This window comes from Chrysemys picta, chromosome 13, assembly GCF_011386835.1.
Source record: "Chrysemys picta bellii isolate R12L10 chromosome 13, ASM1138683v2, whole genome shotgun sequence".
NCBI lineage: Eukaryota > Metazoa > Chordata > Testudines > Emydidae > Chrysemys > Chrysemys picta.
In genome coordinates, this window is record NC_088803.1 from 21,667,568 (window position 1) to 21,679,637 (window position 12,070).

The window sequence follows — 12,070 nt, forward strand, 5'->3', positions numbered from 1 at the left end:
GCCTTCATTCCTCTCTAACCTCCCCTCCTGACCCCTACAGGATTGTGCCCTCCATGGCAGCTCCTCCCTCATGGGGCACTGAGTGAACTGCCGTGGGGAAAGCAGGGGCGTGGTTGGCTTCGGTGCTCGGGGACAGACACTGGCTATAAGTAGACTTGGTAGAAATCAGTTTTGTTTCTCCCCTCAGACAGTTAATATTGGCATTATTTTATCTTTAAGATTTCTCCCCCAATTTTTAAGTATTAATTTTTACAGTCGCAGGAAGCTCAGCGGGGGTTAAGGTGCAGGTCAGGGCGAGGGCAGCACTGCCAGCAGGGAGTGGGGGGGCTCCCAACCAGTCAGGGATCCAAGACACCAGGGCACAAGGGGCAGGGAAGGCGGCTGCTCTGGCCCAGCGGAGCAGATATGCTCCGTCAATGGACAGAAACCATTCAGCAGTGGGGTGGCCTCCCCCACAGCCAGGGACTCACCCTCCTCCTCACAGCCCAGGCCTGCCAGGACTGCAGCCTTCCTCACACCTTCCACCTGCAAGGATGGGTGTTGCCAGCCATGCGGCCATGCAGGGAGCCCTCTGCAACTCTGCTTTCCCAGCCCTGCTCATTAACTCCCATGACAGCTGGGTGCACAGGGCTCCCTGCATGGCTGTGGAGCCAGTGACACCATCCCTGCAGGTGCAAGGCGCAGGGAGAGGCTGCACTAATGCCCACTCTTCCTGATAGTTTCTGTTGTTGCTTTAGCTGATATCAACCTTTACCAATGTCTGTCGATGGAAATTGAATCCAGCCAAGCAGTATGTTTAACGAAAGCTCAAGACATTCACTCCAAATCCCATTGAAATCAAAGGGGCCATCCTTGAATTCAGTAGAACTTTTATCTGAGATGTCAGGGGAGAAGTCTTTGATGGACAGAATTATTCCCGGGGTGCAAAATTAACCTTGTGGATCACTCTGTGCAGGATCAGGGCCTTACTGAGCAGTTAATAGATATTAGTAAATCGGTCTGGGAAAAGATATGACCTCACCTGTGATAAATGAAGTGGGGTTGGTTAGCTCCCTTTTATGGACGGACACCCACCCAGCCAGCCAGTTAGCTATAAAATCCCTCCTAGTAGCTGTTTTTTACTTGCTTTACCTGTAAAGCGTTAAAAAGTCTCACTGCTATGCATAGGTAAAAGGAAGTGAGTGGGCACCTGGCCAAAAGAGCCAATGCGAAGGCTAGAACTTTTTAACATTGAGAAAACACTCTCCTTTTGTCTGTCTGTTGTTGTTCTCCCAGGGAGAGGCGGATAGGGCAGCAGCTATGCTGCTTGGGCCAGGTATGAAAAATCATCAGTATCATACCTAGAAACTACTCATGTGAAACCCCAGATATGTAAGTAGATCAGGATAATGTCTAGGAAGATGTAATTAGGTTTATCCCTTGTATTTCTTTATGGCTTATGGATTCCTCTGTGCTAATTCCAGGTGCTTTTGTGTTGCTTGTAACCTTTAAGCTGGACCTCAAGAAAGCTATTCTTGGTGCTTAATCCTTGTAGTTGCTCTTTTAAAATCTAGCAATAGCCTGAGTTCCCAGATGTATTTCCTTTTTCTTTTTTTTAATAAAATGTACCTTTTTGAAGAACAGGATTGGATTTCTGTGTCTTAAGAGGTCTGTGCACATGTTTTTCAATTAGCTGGTGACAAGAGCTCATTTTTTCTCTCTCTCTCTTTCTCAGCTCTTCCCCGAAGGGGCAGTGAAAGGGCTTGAGGTTACCCCACAGGAAGGATTTCCCAAGTGCACCTTCCTGGGCTCTCAAAGGGGTTCTGCACTTGCATGGTGGCAGCATCTACCAATCCAAGGTCAGAAAGAAGCTGTAATCTTGGGAGTTTAATACAAGCCCGGAGTTGCCAGTATTAATTTTTAGAGTCCTTGCGGGTCCCCACCTTCTGCACTCGAAGTTCCAGAGTGGGGAATCAGCCTTGACATCACCCACCGTCTCTCTATAACAATCAGTAATGGGGAGAGAGGCATTAATGGCAGACTAGAGAGAGAGAGAGAGAGAGAGAGGATTAATCTTACTTTTAACCAAAGATAAAGACGAAAATGTAGAGCTGATAGAAACTTCTTATTGGCATTTTTGATGAAAAAAATGTTTCGATGATAGAGATCAAAATGTTCTAGGGGAACAGATCAATTTCTACACAGTTTTGTTTAGGAAAAGAATTACTGTATAGAGCTTTATGAGACAAAATAATATAAAAATAAATAGAAATAAATTTTAATAACAATAATATGCAATGTAACATAAAATAAAAATATCCTAGAAATAAAATTAAAAATAAATACATTTTTAAAAGGAAAATTGGAATGAATGTTCTTCATTTATGTCACAGAGTTCATTTGTTTCCCATAGATGCACTCCATGGCAAACCCAGAGCAGGGAAACCAAACATCCATCACAGAATTCATCCTCCTGGGATTCGGGAACCTCCCAGAACTGCAGATTCTTCTCTTCCTGCTGTTCCTAGTGATCTACATCGCGACTCTGACCGGGAATATCTTCATCATGGCACTAGTTGTGGCTTATCGTCACCATCACACCCCCGTGTACTTCTTCCTGGGGAACTTCTCCTGCTTGGAGACCTGTTACACCTCCACCATCCTGCCCAAGGTGCTGGCTTGTCTCCTGACGGGGGACAACACCATTTCATACAATGTCTCATACAAGTTTATTTCTTTGGCTCTCTGCTTGGTACAGAATGCCTTCTCCTGTTGGTGATCTCTTATGATCGATATTTAGCCATATGCAATACAATGCACTTATGCAGCCTGTATGTCTGACAGGTCTTACCTGCAGCTAGCAGGTGGCTCTTGGATAGGTGGCTTACTAAGTGGTAGCATAACATTTTCCATATCTCAGTTAATGTTCTGCGGCCCCAATGGTATTGACCATTTTTTTGTGGTGTCTTCCCCCTTGTAAAGCTCTCCTGCCATGACCCTCACCTAATGGAAACATTGGCTTTCACACTCACCTTCCTTTCCTCACTGGACCCATTCCTACTTACCTTGATGTCCTACATCTGAATCATTGCCACCAACCTGAGAATCTGTTCACCACACGGAGGCAAAAGGCCTTTTCCACCTGCTCCTCCCACCTCGTTGTGGTGAGCATTTATTATGCAACTCTGCTGATTGTCTGTATGTTCCCAACCACCGACATCCTGAGCGACTTCACCTACACTGTCCCGACTCCCCTGGTCAATCTCCTCATCTACACCCTGAGAAACAAAGACGTCCAGGAGGCCCTGAGGAAAGCTTGCAGGAAACTCATGATTGGACCATTCTAAATAGTCAATTTCCTTGGTTTAAAATAGATATAACATGGGCTGTAGTAGGGCCTGAACCAAAGCCTAATGTAGTCCCATGTCATGTTTCCCTGAGCTTCACTGTCTTCGTATCATGCTCTTACACAGTCACAGTGGAGATGGGGAGACCTCTGAAAACCTGTGACCCCATTGCTCAGCTGGAACACTGGACATTTATTCCATGTAGGGTGAGACACTTCTAGATATACACACAAACCCCTGAAAAATCAGATGCCTGCATTCTAAAAATACAGGGCTGCAATGTCAGCATAGAACTTCAACATTAGAAAATTTAATAATTAACTTCATAGAATCATAGAATCATAGAATATCAGAGTTGGAAGGGACCTCAAGAGGTCATCTAGTCCAACCCCCTGCTCAAAGCAGGACCAATTCCCAGCTAAATCATCCCAGCCAGGGCTTTGTCAAGCCGGGCCTTAAAAACCTCCAAGGAAGGAGACTCCACCACCTCCCTAGGTAACGCATTCCAGTGTTTCACCACCCTCCTAGTGAAATAGTTTTTCCTGATATCCAACCTGGACCTCCCCCACTGCAACTTGAGACCATTGCTCCTTGTTCTGTCATCTGCCACCACTGAGAACAGCCGAGCTCCATCCTCTTTGGAACCCCCGTTCAGGTAGTTGAAGGCTGCTATCAAATCCCCCCTCATTCTTCTCTTCTGGAGACTAAACAATCCCAGTTCTCTCAGCCTCTCCTCATAAGTCATGTGCTCCAGACCCCTAATCATTTTTGTTGCCCTCCGCTGGACTCTTTCCAATTTTTCCACATCCTTCTTGTAGTGTGGGGCCCAAAACTGGACACAGTATTCCAGATGAGGCCTCACCAATGTCGAATAAAGGGGAACGATCACGTTCCTCGATCTGCTGGCAATGCCCCTACTTATACAGCCCAAAATGCCGTTAGCCTTCTTGGCAACAAGAGCACACTGTTGACTCATATCCAGCTTCTCGTCCACTGTGACCCCTAGGTCCTTTTCAGCAGAACTGCTACCTAGCCATTCGGTCCCTAGTCTGTAGCAGTGCATGGGATTCTTCCGTCCTAAGTGCAGGACTCTGCACTTGTTCTTGTTGAACCTCATCAGGTTTTTTTCTGCCCAATCCTCTAATTTGTCTAGGTCCCTCTGTATCCGATCCCTACCCTCTAGTGTATCTACCACGCCTCCTAGTTTAGTGTCATCTGCAAACTTGCTGAGAGTGCAGTCCACACCATCCTCCAGATCATTAATAAAGATATTAAACAAAACCGGCCCCAGGACCGACCCTTGGGGCACTCCACTTGAAACCGGCTGCCAACTAGACATGGAGCCATTGATCACTACCCGTTGAGCCCGACGATCTAGCCAGCTTTCTATCCACCTTACAGTCCATTCATCCAGCCCATACTTCTTTAACTTGGTGGCAAGAATACTGTGGGAGACAGTATCAAAAGCTTTGCTAAAGTCAAGAAATAACACATCCACTGCTTTCCCCTCATCCACAGAGCCAGTTATCTCATCATAGAAGGCAATTAGGTTAGTCAGGCACGACTTCCCCTTCGTGAATCCATGCTGACTGTTCCTGATCACTTTCCTCTCCTCTAAACGTTTCATAATTGATTCCTTGAGGACCTGCTCCATGATTTTTTCAGGGACTGAGGTGAGGCTGACTGGCCTGTAGTTCCCCGGATCCTCCTTCTTCCCTTTTTTAAAGATGGGCACTACATTAGCCTTTTTCCAATCATCTGGGACCTCCCCCGATCGCCATGAGTTTTCAAAAATAATGGCTAATGGCTCTGCAATCTCACCCGCCAACTCCTTTAGCACCCTCGGATGCAGCGCATCCGGCCCCATGGACTTATGCACGTCCAGTTTTTCTAAATAGTCCCGAACCACTTCTTTCTCCACAGAGGGTTGGTCACCTTCTCCCCATGCTGTACTGCCCAGTGCAGCAATCTGGGAGCTGACCTTGTGCGTGAAGACAGAGGCAAAAAAATCATTGAGTACATTAGCTTTTTCCACATCCTCGGTCACTAGGTTGCCTCCCTCATTCAGTAAGGGGCCCACACTTTCCTTGATTTTCTTCTTGTTGCTAACATACCTGAAGAAACCCTTCTTGTTACTCTTAACATCTCTTGCTAACTGCAACTCCAAGTGTGATTTGGCCTTCCTGATTTCACTCCTGCACGCCTGAGCAATACTTTTATACTCCTCCCTGGTCATTTGTCCAATCTTCCACTTCTTATAAGCCTCTTTTTTGCGTTTAAGATCAGCAAGGATTTCACTGTTTAGCCAAGCTGGTCGCCTGCCATATTTACTATTCTTTCTACACATCGGGATGGTTTGTTCCTGCAACCTCAATAAGGATTCTTTAAAATACAGCCAGCTCTCCTGGACCCCTTTGCCCTTCATGTTATTCTCCCAGGGGATCCTGCCCATCTGTTCCCTGAGGGAGTCAAAGTCTGCTTTTCTGAAGTCCAGGGTCCGTATTCTGCTGCTCTCCTTTCTTCCTTGTGTCAGGATCCTGAACTCGACCATCTCATGGTCACTGCCTCCCAGGTTCCCATCCACTTTTGCTTCCCCTACTAGTTCTTCCCTGTTTGTGAGCAGCAGGTCAAGAAGGGCTTTGCCCCTAGTTGGTTCCTCCAGCACTTGCACCAGGAAATTGTCCCCTACACTTTCCAAAAATTTCCTGGGTTGCCTGTGCACTGCTGTATTGCTCTCCCAGGCTTCCTTTTCATAGAGTGTATTTCATCCCCAGGCTTCATTCAAAGGAAGAGAAAAGCCCAAGGAAACCCTCTGACAGGTGCCCCAGAACACAGGACACCAGCACATGCATCTTATTTGTCCATTTTCAGCAACAATTTAGACCTAGTTGTTTCCAGATACTTAGGGACCGATTGGGATTTTTCTAAGCCTCTGGCCACCTGACCTGCTGGATGGGGCCCTGGAGGAGAATCAGGCAGAGGAATGTGCAACTTCCCCAGGTTTGTGCGTCACTCTAGGGCCTTGGTATCCGGATGCCTGATGTGGGGCTCCACAGGGCACGGCCAGTGGCACCGGAGGCCCATTTACTTGGGTGCCTGCAGGGTTTGCCATCAGCCAAGCTGGGTTTGTGAATACCAGAGGGTTGGAATCATTCAGTGTGTTCATGGCAGGAAACCAACTATCCAGAGTCCCAGTCCAGGGCCCTATCTGCTCCACCGCGTCCAATTGTCTTTTACTCCTGTGAGGAAATAGAACAGGGGGGCCTTCTTTTTAATAGCCAGAGCTGTGAATCTGAAGGCCCTGAAATAAACCCTCCAACAGAGATCTGTTATGCTGACTGCCCTTGCACAGGGCGGTGCAGGCCTAAGCCTGAGCAAGACTGAACAACACAGTTTTCTGCCAAACTCGGTCAAGGGTCATGACCAGAGGATGGGGGGGCAAGGAGGGAAAAAATAAAAAGCCCCAGCAGCAGCACTAATGAAATATGTTCATGGCTGATGAAATATAATAACCGCTTGTGTGAAGCAATAGGTAACTTTAGCTAAATGCAAACTGACTTGTGCAGCTTCTCCTTTGGGTGATCTGTGACCCACTCCGTGATTCCAGCTATCTGCAAAAATAGCCAATCATAGATCTTCTTTAGGCATCCCATGGAACCCCCCACCCCTTAATCTTTAACCAAAAGACCCCAGAAAATAACATGTGTCTTGAGAAATGTACCCAAACTGGTGCCAAGTACCACCCCTGGGGAAAACCACCAAGCGCCCCTCTACCCAAATAAACACCTATTTCTCGGAAAATTAATGAGGAAGATACCGGGGGGGGGGGGCTGACCCTACTTTCTTAACTCGCGGTTTGGGGGAGGGACTAACCCCAACCCTAATTTCTTAACTCATGACGTATTGTTTGTACTTTGCTTGTGGTTTGACGAAATAAAAGCCCGCCTGCGAACGGTCCTCGGGGTGTCAGTCTTCGGACTGCACCCCAGTGCACTGGTATGTATGTCAATAAACTGGCCTCAGGCTTGAGTCTTTGAACTAAAATCACTGCGTGGGGGTGTTTGACCACGACACTCCCATTCACTGCCCATAGGATTTGGGTGCCTAACATCGGCCTTTTATGGGAAAACCCAGCCTCTACATTTACAGCCAAACCTCTGTTCTGAGAATACCTTCACTCCCAGGGGATGTTTTCCACCAGTTACTTCTTGTGTTTTTCCATTTTCTCAGTGACCCTAATAACTGTGTCTCTGTCATGAAAAGCATCGTGTAATAGAAGAACTAAACTGTGTCTTCTCTTTCTGTTGTCTCTCTTGTCAGATCTCCCCTTATCTCTCCCCTTCATGTCCAGAGTGAGGAATAAATCCATGAAGACTGGTCTACACACAGAAATTGCGCCACTTAAACTATATTGGCCTATCCCTGTCTGTGACTGGGCCACAGCCCGTAGGCTGGAGAGCAGGGGCCAAGCAAGCCCTGGTTAGAGAAGGGTCCCCACCTGAGGGGAATCAGGCCATTTCCAATAAAGGGCAGAAGGGGGATGGGGAAAGAGGCAAACTCAGGAGGCTGAAGTGAAAGTGAGAGTGAATCAGGGAAAACCCTGTGACCGTGGGAATAGCTCAGCTAGGAAGAGCTGGGAGTGGCCTGCTAAGGCGGGCAGGACTCAGACTGGATGGGGGGAGTTTGGGGTGTAGGCAAGTGGAGGGAAGGTGTCATCTGCATTTTAGTTCTGAATGTTATGTTAATTAATGAAACCTAAATTAGGGGCTGTTGTGATTGGACTGGAAAAAAACCTGTGTGGAGTGTATTTGGGGAATTAAGAAGGGAAACTGAGGTGAGGGGCTGCGTTCTGGGCTCCCCTGAGGCCTCCAGTGGGCACCGTGAGGGGGCCACTCATCTAATCTGACTGGATGCAAATACACTGATGTAAAGCTGCCAGTATCAGGATAGTTCATTCAGAAGGGGAAGAAGCTATACCAGTCCAAGGGACCTCGATATTGGTTCTCTGTGAACACGTTAGAGGTTGTATTGGTAGAATGATTTCCATGTGTAGCGAGGTCGAGACTCACCAGTGCAGCGCCTCCTGCTGGTTGTCTTGGGAATTAGCGCTTGTCCAGCCCAGATCGCCCTCTGCAGGCCGGTGTCTCTCCTACCTCTGTCCCCTGTGTCCCTCCCCGACCCCAGTGCCTGTTTACTTCGGGGTTCTGCCCCCAGCAGTAATCCACAGTCTCAGTCTCCCCTAGCAGGGGAACCCCCAACCCTCTATCCCCACTTTGCCTCAGTGACTACTGCCTATCATCATTTAGCCCTGCTCACTGGGGCAGACTGCAGTCTGCACTGGTGTCAGAGAATAATAGAGTTCTCACTCTTTGGTTGGATACAGCAAAGTCAGATACTTTATTCTCTTAAGCAGCTGCGTAAAGGGAGAGAGTGCACTAGGACACAGGATCTCCCCCTCCTAGGCAGGTCTCTCAACAGGTAAACAATTACAGCAAGCATTTATACTTTTATTACAGACAATGAAAAGCAACAGCTGCATTTTGTTTATACATAAGTCATTCTGATATCTTGTTTTTCTCACTTATGTAGACTCTTAGTCTACATTCCATATTGTCTGCACATTATCTACACAAGGTCACAACAACTTCTCACACAGTTCTTTCCTACTCACCTCACACAATCTTCACTTCTACAAATCTCGCGTTATTAGGGTTACAGTTAGCCTGACTCTTGCTAACAAACTGTCATGCATTGCAATCCCCTTCCTGTCAGTTCTTTCTCTGCTTCCACGTCTCCCCCCTTTTGTACTACTAGTACAACAAACATTCTCAAATCTCTATTTGCATTAAGTCTTGGAATTCAGATTCTACATCAGATGTTTCAACCTTAGGGGTTCTGATTGGATCTAATGACAATGCATGATTAGCATGGACATGAAAGGTATTACTATTTGTACATCCTTTACAACAACAATAACATAATCCTAAACTAACTAATAACAATACAAGCAATAACATTCCCATAGCAATAATATGATGGGGTTGTTGTACAATTTTAGTCATAAAGCACAATACATCATACTTAGTACATGAAGTAGACACTCTGTAAGCTGTATGAAAGGCATACTTTTCAACTTGATATATATTATGAAGCATGTAAATTTGCCCTTGTATTTCAGAGATTCTTTGAACCTCTGGTAACACTGAAAGCAAATTTTGAAATCGATCAGGTACTAAACTGGTCCAATTAAAGGGTATCTGGAACCTAAGGGCTACTTGCAAAATTCTATCTGCAGGCCAGGAAATAATGTGATTGCCTGCAGTGGTAATGAGATTAAAATGTATATCTTGCAATGTGGTGGTTTTAACATACACACAGCTATCATTAGCTTGAAAAAGTAAGTGTCCTGTCAGGGTAGTTCCTTGTCCCCTACCCTCCCACCAAACCCAGTCATGAACAGTGACAACTTCTCCTGGCTTCAGTTTACGGATACACTGAAGCTGTGGAGGTTCTAATGGCCAAAATGTCCATTGACTCCCTAACCTCATCCAAATGTCAGATGTAATCCCAGGAGCACTGACTAAAAATTGATTGGGCACACCAGGTAGTCTAATTTCCCAGATGTCTTGGTGAATAACCCAATCCCACATGCATCTTCCCCATGGACCTGGCAGGATTCGGTATGTGGGAGCCCACACACCCCTAACCGGTCCATATGCTTGAAAGGAGCACTGAGAACGTCTGCACTTCCACCCAGAAAGTCTCCAAGTATGTCTCCATGACCACAGATCAGATGGTACTCCTGATGTGTCTGTAAGGGCAGTGGGCCAAGCCTGATGCTCTAGATCATTCCGAATGGCCATTAGCTGGTCATTCAGGAAATCCTGAATTTCTGAACATGCTAGATCCCAGTGCAATGCCTTCCCAGCCTCAGTGATACCATCTCTGTCAGCAACTTCTGGGTCATTGAACTAAGGGCGGAGATAACATGTAACTCACCAACTCCAGCCTGTACCTGGGTTAGCTGTGCCCCAGAAATAAGGCCAATAGCCTTCTCTAGTTGCCCCAATTTCTCATTATGTTCTTGGCTCTTAAAAATATTCCAAACTGCTGCTGCACTATTGGCCCATAGGGTTCTGGTCAAGTCTCTCTTCTTTCTAGAGGAAATAACCCAAGCCTTCTGTTGTGCTAATCTAATGGCAGTCCCCCTTGAACAATTTGGGTATGTAGAGGTGATCTGGAAACTGGATAAGGGCAATGAAAATTTAACAGTCCCTAGTGTAGTGTTAATCACAGTCCATCGATATCCTAATACATCTCTCTTTGATGTAGTACTATACCACATCTGTTGGTAGAACACCTTTATATATTTCCGGGAGGCATTGATACTAATGGCATAAGAGGGGATGTATTGCAATAAGGTACAGGTAACATTATTAGTCACTGGAATAATTTCTATGCAGAACAAACTCTTTGGGAATTCATTTGACTATTCACTAATTAGGTGACCAAATAACAATAAGGGCCTCTCTCATTTAACACAGTGCAAATTCCAGGAACAGCCATCAGATCTACTTCGCTATAGAACCCATCAATTGCAGTTACAGATTCTTGGGGTTCACTGGTAGTGATATCATGTATTTCTATCTCCACTGATCCATTTGTTTTCATTCAATTGTTCACTCATATAAATTATCCTGAACTTTAAAGAATAATTTTTCTGAACAAAATTTCAATAAATCACTAAGATGTGAAGGCCTTGGCCAATGGGTTTCATTGGACTACACAGTATTGTTTGTATCTGGGTAAGTTACAGTGGTGGTGGCAGGGGTTAAGGGGCTAGTGGGAGTAATCTTCGTGGTGGCAAGGCGCTTTTGATATTCATCATCTGAAATCAAATTAGGGAGGGCAGTGCATCCTGAAGGTACCTGTCCATAAGCACCTAGCCCTGCCCCTGGAAGAAATCCAAACCACCACTCGACCCTGCATTCCCAAGCACGATCCCCACAGTGCCCTCCTTGCCAATTAACAATGCTCCGTCTCTTCCACCAGGACCAGTTCTTAATGTCTTTTGTAGTCAGGAATCGTTGGATTTTGGTGGTTTCAGCAGAGCGAGTGTTTCTTCTTTTCTTCTCCAAAAGCAGTTGTGATTCAGCATAATACAGGGGAGAGGTTAGTAGCACTTCACCCTGTACTGGTATAATTCCTTTAGAAAAATCCAAAGGCACAGTAGGTCTGCCAGTGAACAAGGGAGAGGTTACTAGCACTTCACCTTGTCCTCCTTCCCTGCTGTCCAGAAGGCACAGCAGAGCTAGCAGGAGAAATAGGCTGACCATCATCCGGAGAATCATCTCCAGTTGGAGGGGTCTTTTTGCACTGAGAAGCATGGGTCCAGGCAGGTAGTCCTTGGCACTTCACAGCAGTGTTGGTGGTTAACAGAACTTGGAAAGGGCCCTTCCAGCATGGAGCCAGGGCAGTCTTTCATTGATGGACCTTTATGTAGACCCAGTCTCCTGGTTCCAGTGAGTGGCAGGGTTGCACAGGATCCTTGGGTAGTGCTTCTTTCCAGGGCCGGCTCTAGGTTTTTTGCTGCCCCAAGCAAAAAAAAAATTGGATGCCCCCCACCACAGCCCTGGGCTCTCCCCCGCCAACTGCACCCTCCTGCTGCCCCAGCCCAGAGTCCTTTACTGGATGGAATCAGTGCTAGTCTTTGGTTCTCAAACGCTAACAGACCAATTAGAAAC